General features: G+C 34.4%; 2 protein-coding genes across 2 annotated transcripts in view; both read left to right on the top strand.

The window, feature by feature from the left end:
* Window positions 1-21232, top strand: part of ry (xanthine dehydrogenase rosy) — a 369886-nt gene that overhangs the window by 53673 nt on the left and 294981 nt on the right. The gene's annotated exons all lie outside the window — the stretch shown is intronic.
* Window positions 15314-21232, top strand: part of Tmtc2 (Transmembrane O-mannosyltransferase targeting cadherins 2) — an 87967-nt gene continuing 82048 nt past the window's right edge. Inside the window, exon 1 of the mRNA XM_076118335.1 lies at window positions 15314-15617. The gene's annotated coding sequence lies outside the window, so the exon portion shown is untranslated. The remainder of the gene's footprint in view (window positions 15618-21232) is intronic.

The following is a 21232-nucleotide window of genomic DNA, read 5'->3' as shown; positions in this document are numbered from 1 at the left end:
AGATATTCTTAACGGCCAGTAGACCATTACCAAAGATTATTTAGCTGAAACTCTATGGTAGTAAAAAAAATTTTCTTAGATACCTGTGTAATGAGTGCAGTACCTACAGCTAATATATATTATTGTATGTAGGTATGTATGTCGAGTGCGTTATCGAGTCAATGTCCTGTCAAGAGTACAATCTGAGCGTGTTAGCACGGCTTCCGACTTAGTGACAATACAATAGATCCGGTGTTTGCACACATAATGCTATCTTGTGACCACAACAATGCCTACTATATATACCTATCTATAGTCACATAGAATAAAAACAAACTATATTAAATTTGATTCAAATCTAACTGAATCACACGAACAGATACCTCATTCTGATTATATTCAAAGTTTCAATCTTCAAGTTCATCACAGCTTTGAAGCTTTCAAACTCACAAGTTTCAATAACTCTGTTCGTTACGTAGTACGTGACGCACGTGTGTCTCACAAACAAGTTGTGGCTTATAGTTCAATATCTTGCAGTAACGATCAACACATAACTGTCCGGTCTAGTTTAAACTTGTATGTACAGAGCACACAGGACGTTGATGCGAGTATCATTAGCCGTATTGGCGGCGCATGCAAGTCCCCATCCAATTTGCCACGGCAATCAACTGTGTTAATAAGTTCAAGCCACACACGCATTCATCCACAAACTCGTGAATCTCTCACATTGTTCCAACATAATGGATTCGAAAATTTATATCAAGCTGTATCATACGAGATTGCTTGCTAGTCAGATTTTCTTAATCTGAGAACGTTTGGGGATTATTATTTCGCTGAATTCTATTGTTTGGAAGATATATATTATGAGTTAGTAATAGATTAGATCAGTTGCGTTTACGAAGCTGTATTGATTGCTATTTTAGCTTAGAGGACTCAAGCAATACATTTCTTGCGGTCTATTTTTGGTCTATATTAAGAATTTTCGTAACTGCATACATGTTGTTACTTAAAAGTACGAGTATCGTAACCCTATTTTTTTATTGGTATAAGCTATCCAACCATCAATTTTTGATGGCAGATGGTCAATGAATGAATGACGTGAATGAGAAATAGAATAATAAAACAAATTTCGAGAATTCATTGTTTTTTTTCTTTATTTCCGTGTAGCATTGTTTTCAATAAATCTGGAAGTGCAAGTGTGGTGCTCAGACTCAATCACTTTCCGCATTGTATGGTTTGTTGAACGTTTGTCTACGGGGAGTTCTATGTCAAGCTGTGGCGATGTGGAGCTCGGCTAGTCACCAGTATAACTTCAATTTACACAGAACATTTTGAAATCAAACTAGATATTATCGATGTGTATTGTAACATTCATTTATTTTTAAAGCGAATTTTATGAAGACAACATTAATTTCTTTTTTATCTTGATTTAGGAGAATCAATCAAACACCTAAAAACTTTATTGTATAATATTGTAGGCGAAGTTAAAATAAATGAAGGCTGCGATAGGACGCAAGTACTTACATACATCATTAAAGATATCGAGAGTAGATGACTATGTCGTAAGCAATAAAGTCTTACTAACAATGTAACCTTGTAAACCGGTCACGTTTGTAAAGTTGTTAAAGAGGAGAGTCGGGACCTCGCTGTAATTATTCACAATTTCAGAAATTGAAGAATATAACTTTGAAACAGAAATTAAACTTATTGATTTAGTCTGCCGACTTTAAGGTAAAGTTGTGTGATGTAATTTGAAATTTCTTAAGGACATTTCGCGGAAGGTTTTCAGTTGTAATTATAATTCCTCTGTCAAACAATGTTACGTGGAAATTGGTGTAATACTAATTGGTTCAATCTCATAGACTTGCTTTACTGAATATAAAATTATCTTTGGAATTATGAGTTGATGTTTGTTACAAAGCCATATAGCTAAAGGGGAAAGACATTAACTGATTAGGATAATCTTTAAATTGTCTCCGAGAAAACTTGTAAATGACAGGGGGATTGGAATTTACGTCAAGTGGAAGATGGATTCTCGTCGGGGTGACATGCTCGTGTGTGTGACAGGGCTCCACATTTTACTGGTACGTATTGACCCACATACTGGCAGCAGAGTTGCTTGTACAGAACTTGTGTACCCTTGGGCATCTTAAACAACATCCCAGGTTTTCTAGTCTTAGTATGTAGAGTAAACTTAGTTGAAACTTTATGTTCTATTCTCAATATTGTGGATAGTTTATAGTGATGTAATCTACGAATCCCCGTGCTGCCCACAGCGTGGTTCGGTGTGCATTTAAAATGCTTAATCCGTATAGTAATGCGATTAACATATCGGTACAATTCCGGTACTGCATATTTTCAGTTTTATAAAGGTTTGAATGACGCTACTATTTTTCTTATTTTATCAATACATCTCTTTTTAAATATATTTGTACCATTTAGGTATTTAAATCAAATGTGCTTTTGATTAGTATATCACCAGTATTATAAGAAAATAGCGTTCAATAAACATCAATGCTGTGTTGTCAATTAACTAGAATTATGTACTCACTTTACTGCTCAATCTAATAAAGCCTCATGTACGTTCTAAAGTAAACCTTCATTATTGTAAATGTGGATTTTTAAGGTAAGCCGAAAATAATGATGTGCTTACGTTATGACAACGTGTACGGTGACAAATTGTTGGTAAAGGTTAAAGGTACTTGTTCTTTTATAAAAATACCACAACACGGGTTTATACCCAACTTATATATTAATTCCGCGCGTCATCCAAACTTCTTATTTTTAGGATTGACAAAGGTTTTAATGTGTTGGTTCTTGTTCGCGACATGAATATACTTAGGGTCCAATTTATAAGGAACTTGTCACACCGCTGTCTATAAAATTGCCCCATTTTGATTACGTTAAAAAACTCATAAAAATTTCGTTCTAATTTTGAATTTATCTGAAAAATAAGGCATTTATTTATTAGGCATATCCATTTACTTAACTTTTTTTCTTTCAATAGGTATTTCTAAGTCGGACCAATTTGACTGCTAAATAAACACGTTGGAACAACTATCAAATTAATTAGTCTCTAGAACTTATATTTGAGTACGGAGAGTCTTACGATTCTTGAAATATTTTAATGAGAACTATTCATCAAACAAGCAAAAATAACATAAAGAATTATTTTAGGTAATTTAAAAAGTCTGTAGTGTCATAATTAAGTATTCGTAAAACGGGATAAAGTGAAGAGCGATGTTCACTTTTCGGTTCATTTCTATATCTTGTAGTATTACAATGTTATAGTTCATCTTTCTGCAATGCGAATAAAGTTGGCAGCAGGCCCGAAACTTGGATTTACACTACTTCACTTTTTTTAAATTGCGGTACTATCTTCAATGAAATATGAAGCACTATTTTGATCTTTGATGATAGCTTTAAAACAAGTTTTGTAATAAATGACTTTGTAGAAAGTAGATTCTGTTCACGTTATTGGCGACTATTTTTAGCTTTTCAATAGTGAGGATTTCCACTAAAACAATCTATATTGATTAGTTTCTGTGTACACGCTGGGAACTTATCCACTCAGAATTATTAATAAATGTCGTTTTAAAAATTTTTTTAACGCTAGTATGACATTACGGTACTAGTTAATTATAGTCTGTTTCCATACCCTTACTTTGTTATTTTTGCAGTAACGAGATTATCTACAATCGGAATCAAGTATTAATGGAGTATCGAGTATCGACAAAACTAGTTCCTACGGCGCCCGCTAGAGGCGCTGGTCATATTTTATACAAAGTTGGTGGGAAACTAATCGGTTGTCAATCATTAATAGTATAAGAGAATCGTGCTACTTTTCTATATTTTTATATAAGTACCTAGAAAAGTATTAACTTCTCAGTACCTCTTTTGTTGCCCACAATATTCCTTTATTCATAACACTATTCGCCTTTAGATATTATGAAAATGGTTTCATAGAATCTGGCGATGACGTCATGTTTCAAAGAGAAACCATTATCTTTGTAGACTAAACCCGACTAGCAATATTAAATGTCCAATCAATTTATTACCCGTCATAGGGGTGTGTAATATAATGAATTATGTTCACAGGTACTTTGTTCATTCACTGGTAATAAGATGCCAATTATAGTTCGATGGCAGATCAGATTATTTGCTCCTATTTGTTCACGTTAAAAGGATTACTCAATATTAATTGGTCTCGAGTGATCTAGATTGGTATTATAAGTTTTCAGCGAAGATTCATCTAAATTATAATAACATTTGTAGTATAAAATCTTTGTTAATGCTTTAAGACTTACGTAAGTATTAGATATTAATGAGTATTTATAAGTTTAATCATAGTTTGATAGACTTAATGTTATGTAAATGTTTCTTTTTCAAATATTAATTTTGAAATGAAATCTTCAGAAAATATTATGATACCATGACTTTTTTAAATTGCATAGTAGAGCGATTAATTATCTGCTTATCTCTAGTAGTACTAGTACTAGTGTCGACTTCCCGCTAGCTATTGAGAAAATATGTATGAAAATCTGAACAGCGCCTCTAACGGATGCCGCAGGAACTATTTTTCAGTACATGTTAAATATAAAATTCTCGATTCTCGATAGTACCGGCTGTAGAGAATCGAGCTACATTTCTTTATGTTTATACTGTACTATGAAGTATATACAGTTATACACCATCTCAATAGTTATGCCAAATAAATAGTATTACATACACTTAGGTAAAGTAAAACTCATTTAATGAAATGGCTGTGAATTTGATTCGAAACATCGACTCTTAGAACATTAAAGTAGAAAATGTCTGGTATTAATACTATTCGGAGATTAGTTTTTTTGGCCGCATCTATTACCCTTGACCTTAGTACTGGTAATATTGCGAGTAATAGCAAGTATGCTTGAATATCACCCCTTCAGTTATTACGTATAATGTCGTTAATGGTTAGTAGCTTGCTTATCAATTTCAGGTTTATTTTTCAGTTAAGCGTTTGTAATAACATACTAATAAATCCCGTTTTGATTGCATTTAAATACAAAAATCATTTACAAAGATTAAATAATAAAAAAAAATGTATATATATATATATAAAACTGGTTTGACAGGAGGCAATCCATACTAATATTATAAATGCGAAAGTAACTCTGTCTGTCTGTCTGCTACTCAATCACGCCTAAACTACTGATCCAATTTGCATGAAATTTGGTATGGGGATATTTTGATACCCGAGAAAGGACATAGGCTACTTTTTACCCCGAGAAAATGACGCGTTTCCCGGGAAAATTCAGGTGGCGAACGAAGTCCCGAATAGTCAATATTTTAATGACATTGTAATTAACAAAATTCCGTTGTCATGGCAACTGTTTTAATGGCGAATATGCCTTGGCGCGACTTCGTTATACTATGAGATATAAATAATTTTGAGAATATTTTTCGTGAAAGAAAAGCATATTTTATATCATCACGCTACGACCAATAGGAGCAGAGTAACAGTAATGTGTTACAAAAACGTGGAAAATTGTAACCCATTCTCTCTCATGTGACGCAAGCGAAGTTGCGCGGGTCAGCTAGTGATAGATAAACGGATATCTATAAAGTATCTAGTGTTGATACTGAAGCGTAGATTAATTATCATTGTGTTTCAAATTATCGCTCAAAACCATATAGCACTTTAGAACACATTGATTCTGTTGAGTTTGCACAATGGCATTATTAATATTTAATAAAAAAAAGTATAAATAGTTATAAAGCAGTTTAGCTGTGCATCATCATAATCTGTTCCATTATACACGTGTAAGCGCACCTTTAAATTGATTATTTATTTTTTATTGAACATAAAGACTGTTTACGCGGAATTCTCCGAAAGTATTGGTTGATTTAATATGAATCACTATCACGAAGTTCAAGGAAATACCGGGAAATCTCCTAATAATACCATTATGGGTTCTCAGAATAATAATAAATCGCTTGAAGACTTGAGTTTCTTATTACTCACTCTTTCGGTGGTGACAGTCTAACTGACATGTCAATGTTAGGGGTTCGTTTATCTTATTATATTGTAAAGAGGTTCGCAACCATTCCGATTTATTGATAGTATATTAGGCTTTAAAAGATTAGGTTATTCAAAACTATGAGATCCTACGATAGTCAGACAGTTTATTGAATAGAACAACAGCTAAGTAAATTTTACTTTTCGTTAATGAAATAGCAGTTCTGTAGTTTCAAAGATTACTCTATAACAAGGTTTAGCTCTTTATAAAATTAGTATACGTAACGAATTACGTAATCTACTTCGCCACCTCACTGATTAATATTGTATCCATACACGCGTCGTTTAAATATCGTGAATGAGACTTTCTTTGTCGCTTATTTTCATAAGCGTCTTTGTCATTAATAATAATTAGCGAGTGGCGAACAATATGAGCCGAGTGGTCTGGCCTATTTATTTTAGGCTTCTATTCCGTGTCTCGGCTGACTGAGTTTGTTTGCATACCCATAGAGACAGACATAGAGATAGCTGATTCAGGTGTGTTTGTTCAAATATTCACAAGTAATGTAGAATGCATATGAGAATGAGCTACAAGTGAAGTGCTGTCTGCTTTTGACTTGCGGGTGTACTTTGGGGAGCTATTTGTTTGATTAAATGTATTGTTATTCGCTTTATTTGCTGGCTGTTTCCTATCTGGTTATTTAGTATTTTAACCTCTTGGGCAACGAAAATTATTTATACACGTGCACCAGCGCGCGTAACGTGCAATATGCAATATAGCCAATTATATAAAAAAACAAACAGTATGAAAACGTGTTGTTTTTGCAACTTACTTTTATTATACAATTCAGATAGTGTTATAGGTAAAAAAATTAGATAAAGATAGAAAGTTGTTAAAAGTGTTGGTAGGTAGCAGCTACTTACATCATCAATGTTTTATACCAGCATAAATATTGTTAAAATCATTTTGGCGATTAAAAAGAGTGGCCAGGAGTTTCTTGCCAGCTCTTCTCATTGGCCCTACCTTCCGAACTGGCGGTAAATTCACTCTCTGTATCATTGACTATCATAAGTGTCAGCACTTGACCTAAATGAATAAATGATTTGATTTTGATTTTGATTTTGAAAGCCCCTCGAATATTGTTAAAATCGTTATTGACTTCCAATTTCTAAATAAGCAAACGTGTTTGTAAATACTGATTCCAATGAAAGAACTAAGGTGATAGGATAGCAATAGTGCCGTTACTGAATAAGGCAACCGGTTTGACCACACCCTGGTACCGTTTATACTGAAATTAAAATTACCTTCAACGTAGCGAAGAGGCTTTTTGTCGATGGGTTATTGATATTAGATCGATATGGGTGCGTCGACGGCGCGTCATCAATAACAGACTATAAATACGTGCGTGTATCGCGACGCCCACAACTGGACAAAAGCTTTTGACTATTATAATACAATGCATGATGGATAGAGCATATCACTTAAAAATTGTACATGTTTTGTTATGAACAAGGTGTAAACTTAATGTTTTTCTATATGATACATTTTAAAGCTTTAACTAGCTGATTATTGCGAAAGAATTTACAAATTATAGTTTTTAAATGTAAAGTCTGTATTAAGACGGGGTCAACAACATTATAATATCATTTATAAAACATATACGTTCCAATACACTCTCAATTTTACTTAACTGCAAATGAGAACAACGAAATACCCCATCTATTAGAGAAAAATATGTTTCCAAGAAAGAACAATTCACAAAAACAGATATGCACAAGTTTATTCGAATACAAAATGAAATAGCATGCAAAAGTTCTCGTATCGAGTACGTCTAGTGTGAAATCGCAGCGTCTAAGAGTAGCACCATCCGATTTTCTGCCAGCTTACTGTAAATAAGAAAATTCATTCGAACTGCGTCGTTAAACGTAATCGAGCGTCGTGGAAAGTATTAAAGAAGCAGACGCTATATTGCATAAGTTAAGATGTTACAATGGAAACTTTGGGTGGAGCACCAAGTGTGCGCAATTCCTCTTTGGCAAAATACGTCCCTGCTCGCAGTACTCATCAACCCAAGTAAAGTTACGCAACGTTATACGACGCATATACCCGCCCATATCCTCAAAATTATATTATACTAATTTAATTGTTTTCATTCATTTGCTTTGCTCATTTAATTATAATATTCAGATTCAGTCGCTCCCAGATATGACACGATATGAGTTGAATACACAGAGTTAAATAATAACAATAAATTGACGTTGCAGGGTATTCCATCTGACAAGCATTTTTGGAATACAATAAACAAAAGCGCATAAAAGTATCATATTAATATTCGGTATTCACATTTAAAATAAATTCATTTATGGGAAATTAACAGCGACCATTCGATATCGCAATGGAGCCGGAAGCAAAAAGTATAATTATCCTTTGAATACGCCGAAATTTATTTACATAGTTATTTTCAATTCTTTGAATAACCGTGCAATTATAATTATTAAAAGACGGCTCTGAATACTGAACGCATCATTAAATTTCAATAAAAACAAATACAAAATACGTATACGCTTGTCCTACACCGTGTAATTAAAAAGATTTTATGGACCGATTTAAATGTACAACTTGATTCAAGGATATATCTACCTACGTATTTGTAAAACATGATTGTATATTTTGTAGTACCTAGATACCATATTATTATTTGTAAATTCTTATATTCAATTAAATTTTTTGTTTAGACGAGGCAGACTGAGTAAATCTTAACGGTTACGGCAACTTCGTGCTTCGGTTGTTAGAAGTTGATGTTAAGTAACTTTGTATTGTACTAAGTATGAAAAATAAAACTATGTAATAAATATTTAACGAGTATGGCCGTAGTCGGCTATTGTTCACGATAAATGTTGAAGTAAGTGCTTCTGTGTGACTGCCACTAGGCTTTTGTGACGCGATAATACTGTTATACATTGTATTTTAGTTGCGGTCCTAAACAAACAATTCTCTCTGAGCAAGATAAAGACACAAACTACTTATGTGTAAGTCGTATAAGCTCATATCAAAGGTTAAGAATGTTAATTGTATAAATTATGCAAGTTTCCCAAAAACTCAGGTGCTTTGTTCAAAACTATGTCAAGTAATCAGTTTAGCGTGAAGTTTGTGCAACCCGTTTGATTTTCGTTAACCGGCAGCACAGGGGATCTGAACTTGACTGTCTCTGTGTGTTTGTTCACTCTTTCTTAAATCTTTGTTCTATCTCACGTTTGAATTATTGACTTATTATAGCCAGCAGCTCTTTCAACCCTCTCTGTTTTTGTTCGTTAAATATTTTAGCCTGTTAATTGGATTATAAGATTTGAATAAGGTTTCTTTGACAGTCCTGTATGAACGTGAAAGCTAATTAAAATTTCTTATCGGCGCGAGCATGCTCGGATTATTTTAAGTTGATTTAGTGAGGTACACATAACATTATACGGGTAGGTGTATCTTGTTACCTCCGTAACCTCTCATTACGACGTGGTGCCGTGTCTCGAGGTAAATATTAGTGTAAGCGCTGCACCACCTGTCAACTACATGTTTGAATAATTAAGCCTATATGTATGTAAACGAGGATATAACAAAAACCTGCGCAAGTCGTTTTCTTAGATCGTAACAAAGAAAAGAAACACTCACAGACACACACACAGACAGGGTCTTAATATGTTCGCGGGATTAAAGCTATAAAGAACGATTTGGACATAATGAAAAAGATTTTCGTTCAATACAGAGACAAACATCTTTGTATTTGGAGCATTGATATTCGGTAGGGCTGGGATGAAAGTTGGTGCGTTTGTTTCGCTACATTGAGTCGGCGTCGCTCGCTTGCTACATTTCATTAGTGCCTCCTCCCTCTTCGATATTGTTCTGCTTGTGTTTATTGCGTGTACATATAGATTAATTAATTTGCGTTATTGATTTTTATTACAATGAATGCGAGGCGTACACTCGAGGATGTTTATTAGATATTTTATTAAGTTTTTCTATGGTCTTGTACTACTGATTGGTCTATAACAATAGACTACTCCGAATAAGATACCAATTAAATTTTATACAAAATGTTAGACATAACGCGCATTGTTATTTAAAAGAGTGACACTAATTGTATCCATACTTAAAACAACTAATTCCTAGAGAATACAATAGAGAATAATGAAGTAGTCTTTTAGTATTACGATCACGTGTAATTAGCTCCAGCTAATGTGTAAATTCTCCACACCGTAGGCACTGATAAATCAAGTGTGAGCTTAGATAAATAGCCATTACAAACTCTTGGCCCATATAAAATCAGAGTCAATAGAACGGCTTACGAAGGCGTCGTCCGTAATCTCAAAACTCGCGTACCGCGGTCATAAAAACGCTCTTGAGCATACAGATCGTTAAATTACTTTAAGCGTTTAATCTTACTAATCTGTCTTGAATAAGTACAAAGCCAATTTCATTTTCTGAAGTCAGTGCCTTCTGAATTTGGAACGAACCGGACATACGTTAAAGTTTGGAAAGAGATAGATAACAAATAATTATACAGGATAGAGTTTCTCATTTTTTTAATATGTAGGCTAATTCACATCAGTGAGACAGTAACAAATTGATGGAAAAGCAATTTCTTTTCAGATGCAGACAATGCCCGTTGAAGGCTAGATACTGATTTTGTCAAACAAATGAGAAAGGTAAGAAAACAAGATAAAGAAAGGAGCCCGATAGGTAAGTAATTTACATCAATGTCATCGATAAAAGAGTTAGTCTCGGTAAATATCTGCTCCTAACATTTATCTCTGTGAAAAAAAGTAGCGTATTTTTGTCTTAGATATTTGCTTCGTAATGTAACAGTAAGCTATTGTGATTTGTAGCGTTATTATTGTAACGCAAGTTGAACGTCTGCAACGCTAACTTTTTGTCGAGTAGGTTCGCTTCAGCTTATTGGAGATGAGTTTTATGTTTCTTTCCCAACTTAATGTATTAGGCTAGTGATTATTTCGGAGCTAGACTTTGTTCTATTTTACACAGACATTTCGAACACATAAATGATGAGTAAATCTAGATGAGCGATGTACTTATCTGGAAATTGGTATTTCGCGATAATTACAGGCTATTATTATAAGTTACCAATCTGGCCAAATAAGGAACAAAATAAATTATTATTTGTTTTTGTCTAAAACAGAGTCAAGTCTGTCGTATGACAAAACATTTTATTTAAGAAGTATACGCTTGGACTATATCGTATATATATTACCAAGAGTTTTATGTGACTCTAGCAAAAAACTGTATTAAAATACAAAGTGAAGATATTATAAATTAAGAATAAATTGAATCTAAAACCACGATCCAACATAATTTATTACACATTATATTATATTTTCTAGAGTAACATATGGCCAATGCAGAACACTGGTTATTATCCGTGTACAAGGAAGAAAGTAAATCAATTGCGGCTTGCTAATCGCTGGCGAACACTTCGCAGAAAAACTACCGTATAGCAGGAATCGATAACGCTTTTATGAAACTTGTTATTCATATGTTCAACTTTCATCTTTTAATATGGATTCTATATTGTTTCCCGGTAATACATATTTTAGTTTTTAATTAACTTTTACAGGAACCACAAATATTCTTCATAAGCACACTTTAAAGGCTTTTTATCATGTTTTCCGTTAGCAAAGTGCGTGTCCTGTAAATACCAAAAAGCTGTGATTGATGAAAACGGACACCGCAAGAAGCGCAACAGGGTTCATTTGATTCAGAGATTCTTTACTTTTTTATCACCGTTAAAAATACTAGCAAAGCTACACGAGAGCATGACGTTTGAGATCAAATAAAAATATTTTTGTGTCGTAACTTTTAACTAATATTTGAATTTATATTAATAATCAAAAGTTGTAAATATACGGAAGGAACCGACAGAGGGAAATCACGGCAATTTTTTTAAATAAGATATTTTTACCTTCTTATTTCGTCATATTTAGCGATGGATGATCATAAAGCAGTATGTAAGCGTGACGTAAGAGGTTATTGAAATCCATCATGCAGCCAGTACTGCTTTGTTTGATCATGATTAAGATGTTACGGGTTTTGAATGGATCGTCGCTTGTGTATTAATCAGACCGTTCCCAAATCGTCTATTAATCAAGTTAAAGCATCTGGATGACAACGAACTGTCAGCTTAAGTAGTGTTTAGTTTACGACGCATTGTAAACAATCGTTTGCGGTAACTTGTCTCGGCTCGCTGCCTTTATTGTTTAATGTTTACATGATTGTAATCATAAAGTTTGGTGCGATATTAAGGAATTTGGTCGGCGACTGTAATTTGTATCGCCTTTGTTAGCGTTTGTGATGAGTTTAGTAATGGTGCGGATTCAGCTTAATTTTTGGTTTGTTCGATTTATTTTATGTTTTATTTTGTTAATAATGTTCTCTTAGACTTTCTAAAGACCAGTATTTTCTGTTGCAAAAGTTTAATAAAACCAAGTAATGAGATAACTTTTAAAATCAAATGTTGTGTGTTCTTAATTCTATAATGTTCGATAGCTAGTTCTAGTATTCTCTTTTGTTTAAGTTGTGGGTAGTACACCTATGTGCAATGCTAGCATATAATTTGTATTTGCCTATGACCAATCAATAGATAGACGACTGTCAGTGATAAATGGAGACGTACACACAACTGGGCCCGACGGGTTAATTTACTCTCTGAGGTACGCAGCCTCTACATAATATGTAAACAGAGCTCATCGATTCAAGGCTTAAACGCTGCAATATTGCTTAACTGAGTAAATTCCCCTCTCCAAGTTATATCCATTAAACCAAATCCCTCAAACAAAGGAGTCATAACTAGACACATTAATCTTCGTGAGCAATAGACTTGAATATCATTTGCGCGTCATAAAAAACGTAATATCGTCTAAAGTTCAACTACAAACGGTGCAAAAACATTAAAGCCGTTATCCCAGTAAGCGCATTCGGCATTCCAAATCAACAATGACATTAACCCCCCTAGTGTGGCAATCAGAGAGTAAGTGGGAATTTCCGCGTCGTTTCATACGGCTCCCAGCTAAATGTTAAGAGTTCGCTGGCTATGTATGTACGTAAGTACCGCAGACCGCTCTATGGGGACCCACCGACCGACCGGCCGGCGAGCGGAGATACTCCGCCACTGATAAACAACGCTCGATTATGTAAAAAAGGACAACCAGTAATGATCACTTTATCTAAATCAATTACAATTTAACGAATTACAATTTGAACGTTTGATTTGTATCCGGAAAAGTAGGTTATATTATTATTTGAACTTATAAAAATATTACGATTTTATGTCAGTTCAAACATACAGAAACATCTTGTTCAGACTAGTGCTAAGTCGCCAGTATTATGATGTATGTTAGCACGTATTTCTTAGAAATACGTACCTATTTATGGATGAGACACTGATGAATAAATATTTGTAACCTATTTGAACCTTTAAACCTAATCATTATAGGTATTTGTTTTGCTGTAGAGTCGAGATAATAAAATATGTATAAATATTCAACTTGAAGGTGCGTATGTAACGCGAGACTATTGCACTGTTTCTATTAATTAAATTCTTGTGGTATATTTATGAATCCAGTCGGTGGATTACGCCGTGCCGCAGAATCCTATCTAAGGTGGAACCTAAATTGGATTTTCTATTGTATTAAATGCGTATAAGAAAACTCATAGCCGTTTATTTACAAAAGAGGTACCTTCGGGAATATTTAGATGGCAGATTACAAAGATAGAGCTTCAAAGATGTTTGCTAAATAATTTTGTAGGACATTGTAGGAAGCTCCCAAATGCGCCTTCATCCAAAGCAAAGGGAATAAATAAAATATGGAAGGCGCACAGGTTTATTGTTATAATCTATTATGTAACCGGTTTATTTTTAAATAAACAACGGCGCTATAGATTCAAAAGTGTATTGATAAGATTCAAAATGTTCGCATTGCGTAAATATTGTACAAATAAATGTCGTTTAAAATAATAATTTTCGCCGGGCAAAACGTTTATATAGGTTGTATTGAAATTTCGATTCTCTTTGAATCGAAAAATTCCGGTCAGAACTTTTATATAGGTCAGAGAAGTAAATTGAGGAAAATTTTCATTATGTTCATTCACGTTTACCTTCTTGTTAAGGGGGTCATTATTAGAGTTTTAAAAAGGTTCACTGTTTGAAAACCAATTGTTTACTTAAATTCTAAAGGACATTATGAATATTGTTATACTCTGCGATTCTCGGGACTATTGTCAGGTTTGGACGTGATGAAATTGAGTCGTTTTGTAATAGTTAAAGATGCTTATCGCGATTTATATCATTGTATCACGCTAGCCACATAATTTTGGGTGTTAGGGGAGCTTTGAACCACTAGGTCGATAATGCCTTTAAGCGAATATCATTTCCAAAAATAATATAACAAGCTTCAGACAAATTATAGCTTAGTTATTTAACTTATTTCAAGAATTAAGTAAAAAATAGAAATGGTATTCAACAATCCCATTTAAAAATCAGATATCGTAAATCTTAGGAAAAGAAAGGATAAGTGTGTCACAAAACGCAATCGCCTATTCACTTTTTTATTGATTACAACATTAAACAAAAACACCGTTCCAGTATATCGGTTCCTAATGATAAATTCAAAAGCATTCCTGTAGATATCAACAACTTTGTATCTCTAATCGAATATGTATGCCAATTATGTGAGATTAATCACATCACAAACGCCGCATCGGTTTTGAGCCGGCTTTGTACAATTTAATTTGTCATCGTCAATACTAATCAGTCTAATGTGACGATTAGCCTGTTTGTAGAAGCATAATACGTTCGAATTAATTACCACTAGAACAACAAGAGGGAAAGGAATGGCGTGCAATGGCGTGCGTGGCTTTCATCGCCGGAACAAAGTCGCCGCGCAACAAGTGACGTTTCGTCCCTAGCCACCACCTAAGGCGAAAGAGCTTCCTTATAATAAAGTATAACCCGATAAATCTATCGCTGCAATCAAAAATAACACACACATCATATTAACATCCTATTTGTAATTGTAAACGGTCGCAATTCAAATGTTTGATTTCTACCGCGTCTTCAGTTCTCTTAGTAAACAGTTCGTATGAGTTTATTTACTTTTCGCCACTTTTAAAAGAGAATTATTATGTAATGCGCATGCGCGAGATCGGAGCGAGAGGACTGTGGGAGTAGGACGGGTGACAGTGCCACTCGCTTCGACCAATCGATTAGTCGCATAACGATAGCGGCTTCTTAAATGCAGATGTGTCGTGTATACCAACGTCAGTCGGCAAGCGGCAGGCGGCCGGAGCCCTCGATCATGGCTCCAGGGAGCCGTTGCTACACATACGCTGTTCTTTGTAGTGACTGTAACGTTCAGCCGGTATAGATGGTTCGCGCTTGAATGTGAACACACATTCTTTCCGCCAGTGAGATGTAACGTTAAATACTATCGGACGTATTTATTAGATAAACTTTTGCAAATTATTTCCAACTTACGAAAACGGCCTAAATTGTCAAGTCTTTAAATCGGAGCGGACACTCGATTAGTGCTTAAATTTAATTATGAAGTGAACAAAGAAAGGATTGTACCCGGAAAGGTAAAATTAATACATTTTTCATTTTAAATAATGTTGTCATTTATATCGAGTGAATAAGTCGTCCCGATTATAATAGAAACAAATAATGCCGCTCTTGAGGATACGTAGTTTCTTGCGATTTCTGCTATAAATAATTGCCATCATTTATAACAATTTGTTAGACAAATAACTGTAATTGTTTTTATTTTCCCAAAACATTTTGGGATTTTCGTAAGGGTGAGGCGTAAACTACGCACTCCTTCCGGTGTAATTTACAACATTAATTCTAGATATATTTAATGAAATACTGGCAAGAATAAGAATATCGCATTGTAAATTATAGCCTTGGTCAATAATCCTTCAATATTTACGTTTTAGCAAATGTCATGTCCGTGTTTACGTCCACGCAAATGATTTTATTTGCGTTAAACCACAGAAATGTTAATTCATTACAATGTTATTCACAAAACACAATAATACGTGGTACATATCACACTAAAACCACAACAAAAGTCAAACCGTCAGTTCACAGGGTGTGAAATAGAAATATATTCGTAGCCAATTCGTAGCACTTTCGTAGACGCCCGTAGCGGATGATAACATAAACGTTTAAGATATAGATTTGGCATACCTGGCGTATTGGCACCTTCGGATGGTTTTCGGGGACGGTCGTCACCCCATCTGGTATCTCATAACCTCTTTACTGTTCGAATGATACGGAACTTTATTTTAACGTGGCCACGTGGATGAGATTAGAGCATACAGGGAGAGGATAAAGGAAATGCTTATCGACTATCGATTTACATGTTTGTTGTCGTATGAAACGAGATTGGGTTTTGGTTGTTAGTGTTGTGTTTACCTAGTTCCTGAGCATCTGTGTTTGAGTTTTGCGTTTCTCTATAGATTTCAGCATTTTTTGTTAAACATTTGTTTGTTTAATTTCCGCTTCACTGGAAAAAATCCGGAAGCATTTTTTATTATATTTATTCGTTTACGTTGTCGATAAATTTGTAGCGAGGTTTGTTTGTGTTTCTGTCAATGTTTAGACTGTCTATTTAATATTAATAAACCCATATTTACGAGTTGAATCGGAATCTGTTCATGTGGTTTGTTTGTTTATAAAATATGTAGCGATAAATAGACATTTAATAAGATATTATGTCGGTTAGTGTTAAAAATGATTTTTCTATGTTCTACGTATACTAAATTGAGTAAGTATGTAATATATTAATTTGCTTCGGTTTATTATTTTTGATGATCACAAAATAAAATTTAATATATTATGCGAGATTTTAGTTTCGTTATATTACTTGCAGTGTTTATTAATATTCAATACAGACTAAACTCCTCTGTTCCGAGTGGGGAAAAAATTTACCTTTTAAAATTCCAGAAATTTTAACTTTCCTATTTTCTACTATTTAAGTTATTTTCCGATGACAATATTGAATCGCTGAACATTTTAGGAAATATTCAAAATTCTTTTCCATTTTTATAAATTCCTAAATAAATAAGATGAGTATATAAGAAGATGGCTCATTCCATAATTCATCAGGTTTTTTATCAATAGTAGGTTATGTAGGTTGTATAAACAACAGACATTCCTACGCGAGGGTCGAGCGAGCCCGGGGAGAAATTACAATAGGTACCTGCATACCTCCGCCGGGGGCTGCCGGTATTCCATTCCTCTCGTCTTTATGCTACCTATTGCTTCCTGGATTATCTGGCCTCCGAGCTAAATTAGATAGGTGCCTTATGGACGGTAATACTACCAATATATACGAAGGATCTCGGCTACCTGCTTTATTTTACCTCCGGACAAAATTGTATTTTTTTGTTGTTTCCGCCGTTGTCTCTTCAACGAAAGAAAAACGTTGCGTATTTGTTGACTACCTTCCCGCGGAAGTCTTAAGAGTCGACCGACGGAAATGTACATGGTTTGCGTAACAGATCGACTAAGTCCTTATATGTATTTTGTTATTTTATTTTAATCTCGATTTGTTTATCAAATGTCTGTTCTCACTTTTGAAAACCTGAAACTCGTTTCATTTGTAATAAACGTTATACAGATAGCACAAAAAATGCTTTTTAGTTATGTAACTTTACAATTTGTTTAATGGACACAGAAAAATGTTTTGTACTTTCATTTATAATCAAATCCATTTTTATTCAAAAAACAAAACTATAAGCTTTCGTAGTGTAGGGAAACTACACGAACGGAACTACAAAGCGCATCACTTTTGTCATTTTTCAATTAAACGCCACGGCACTGGCGGCTAATTTAATTAATATGCTCGCACCACTTTGCACGGACTGTTAGACTCGTTTTATTCTTTTTACGAATGAAAATAAAATTTACGGCCAGTCTCCGCTCATCACATCGACACGGTTTGGACAGCGCGCCTCTGTTCGCGACCTCCAACAATTTATTACCTTCCTAATTTATCACTACTATATTTCGAAGAGGATTAAAATTACACAAATTATTCTTTAACACTACGCTGTTTTTTTTTCATTACAGATCAAACACTCCTTTTATTCCATTTTCCTTATCCTGTGAAGTTCGCTTTTTATCGCATATGAGCCTAAGTGGGTATATATATTAACGTCATGTCATTTTCATATTTGCGCGAACTGTTTACTGGAGTGAACTAGGCGGAAAAATATATTGGTGTCTTTAATAAGCAAGAAAAAACGTACGTTTGACAAGCGTTTCAAAGGAAAGGTAGATTGAGCGCTGTGGTAAAATTTATAAGACATAACTCGGACGGTTTATTTTATACAACCATAAAAATGTTATAGTGGACAGCCGGGAATTCAGGGTCGCCAAGAAATGTACCAAAAATAAATATATGTATGGTTAGATTTTCGGCAAAATATTGTCCATGTAGAATATTTTATGTGGGAAATATTTTATTTCATACAGTTACTCAACTTGTCGTATTTGCCCGGGTAAAGTTTTGTATCTGAAATCCAGTCTTTCAAATTACTGAGTTATAAATATGTTGAAGAACAGTCCACAAATAAGCTTATAAATATAGGTATTTCTGGAGTAAAATATATAATTAAAGTAATCTCAGAGCTACTTTACACTGTTTCTGACACTGAGTCTCGTCTAGAAAGAAAGATGCGCAAGAGACTAGTACATGCAAAGAGACCTTGTAAAGCCATTTATTGAGAAAAAAATTAAACGTATCTTAATAATCTTTTAAAAGGATATAGCATTTTATAAGTAGCTGATAAAAATTCTGCTTTTATTTTCTAATTCATAAAATATACGAACATTTCGTTTTTAGTGTTATAAATTGCAATCACCGAAATAAAGCGGAGGAAAAATGAGCATACGGGAACATTTTTGAAAGTAATTTCAATCTACAGACAGAATCTTCGCAATATACACGGCAAATGACGACAATAACCAGAGCATACGCGTGCAACGCTGCAAAATATATGAAAAGATTTGGGACGCCCCAGATAAGCTTCACACATTTATTTATTCGGAGAAGAATAAAGGCAGTAACTGCGAAGTTGATTACCTGAACAAAATATATGTGATCTCATTAGTACAAAAACTTATAACTAGAGACACACAAAAAATATGAAAGACAATTCGAATAATGACCAAACTATTTGTACAGTACCTACTTTGGACTGCGAGGTACGTGTATACATAACATCAAAAGTAAACCTATTAAACTTAGGATCGATAATATTTCAAATGCTATTCTCGGAATTCCAATAATTTTAGTTTATTAAACAGGTAATACGGTGGCGGTTCTATTTTGTTTACCTCCGAATGAAGCGTAGTAGATAGACCATGTAGGTAATAATAAATTCAGCTGAGCTTTCGTAAACGTTATGTCTATTCATCCCGACGGAGTTTCTAGTAGATACTAATTTCCGATAAATTTGTGCGTTCTCGCGGGTGAAACGAGCCACGGGGAGAAATTTATAGCTTTTGAAACGGCGTTTACCTTTTGAATTGAGCGTTAATCTTGTGTGAAAGACGCGGCGTAGAGGCGAAATGCGAATATTTGTGATCTCTTCGCGTTACTCACTTATTGTTTAACCGAGTAATGTTGATGTTCTAAAGCGCGTCACTCTATCACACATCACGGCGCCCGATACTTAATTCGATGACACATTTTTTTACACAACCACCAGTCGATGTATCACGTCGGGAGAGCGTACTGGAAAATTTGTTTAAGAAAGTAATTTATCACTTTCCGATGAATTTGAAAAAAGGGAGCCGCAATTCCAGCAATTTGCATATTTATTTTGGAACGAGTAAATGATTGGGAACACATTACGAGTTAATTCAGCGGCATCCCTGAGCGCTCAGAAGCTGCTCCCGTGCCCAAGTCATGCGTAGTTATTTACCTGTATCTGATCCTTTGTCTATTTTCGCTCCACAAACTTCGCTTTATTTGCTCTGCGCGATTGGCTGGTTCATTCCAACATAACAAATGAAACAAAGTTATTACTAGTTTTTCCGGATTAGTTTCTTCACAAAACAAATCTTTCTCGTAAGATAAATCAGTATGTTTTAATTTTCCGGGATCTGTTTGTGTATAGAGGCTGATATAACAATAAAAGTCAAGTATTCAGCGAAAGTCGCTTAAATATGTTGTTTTTATTATAAAATGTGGATATTATGCGACACTAAAATATACGGTAATCTAAAATACATAACAGCCTAACTTCGCGGGCAAGTATTGTACAAAAAATTCGTCCTGTATTTCGAGAAAACTGTCTTAAGTCGTTTGTATTAATTTTCATAGAAAGTACGCATAAAGTGCTATTATGGTAATGTCCATTGGTTGGAAAATATCAGGGGCGGGAAATGTACAATGCAAACGACTTTGGGGGCTCGTTATACGCAATCAAAGCATCAATATAAAAAATAAGCCGTGATATGTTTGTCCTACTTTAAATACCCATTCAAGGATACGCTTCTGATGGGGTACGCGCAAAAATTCCCCTCTCTTTTACGATTTAATTTCACGGCACCTTACACAGATATCCTCTTTATGTAGAATGTTATTAAAATCGTTTCTACATTGCAGGTAGTTGTTGCTATAGGAATATGAATGCCATATTACCATTTACAAATACACGTTAGATACTTATGAAATTGAATTAATAATAAAATCAGCAACCGTATTCAACGACATTTCAGAGCATCATTTGTATATCTAAATCATTGAACACGCATTTAGTTTCAATATTCTCTAAACACTAACACAGAGCAATGAATACCAGGAAAGAGCGACGGTTGCTCAATTAGCAGAAGTAGAGGCCCTACAGACGACTAAACAGCTCGTCGACATGTCCCAGAGATAAAATGAACAATGTTATAGTGCTTGACAACTGTAATAAAGCAACCCACTGACGCATTGTTTACCAACGGCCGTCGGTGAGCCGGCGGATCTGTGCCCGCAACGAGACGTCTTCGCAACGCGTAATGTCTTTGCATGCGACAGCGCTTTTGGCTATATATAAAGGGCAGATACGGACGGAATATTAGCATCGCTCTGTTATTCCACTACGGAATATTGCTATTCTACACTTCTGGCTCGCGTATCGCAATAAAGATATTTTTTCTCCCTTTGAGTTATATGTTGGATCAATTTATATAA

Source organism: Anticarsia gemmatalis, chromosome 9 (genome assembly GCF_050436995.1).
Source record: "Anticarsia gemmatalis isolate Benzon Research Colony breed Stoneville strain chromosome 9, ilAntGemm2 primary, whole genome shotgun sequence".
In the NCBI taxonomy this organism is placed as follows: Eukaryota; Metazoa; Arthropoda; class Insecta; order Lepidoptera; family Erebidae; genus Anticarsia; species Anticarsia gemmatalis.
Note: the sequence above shows the minus strand (reverse complement) of the source record. Positions and strands in the feature narration are given on the sequence as shown.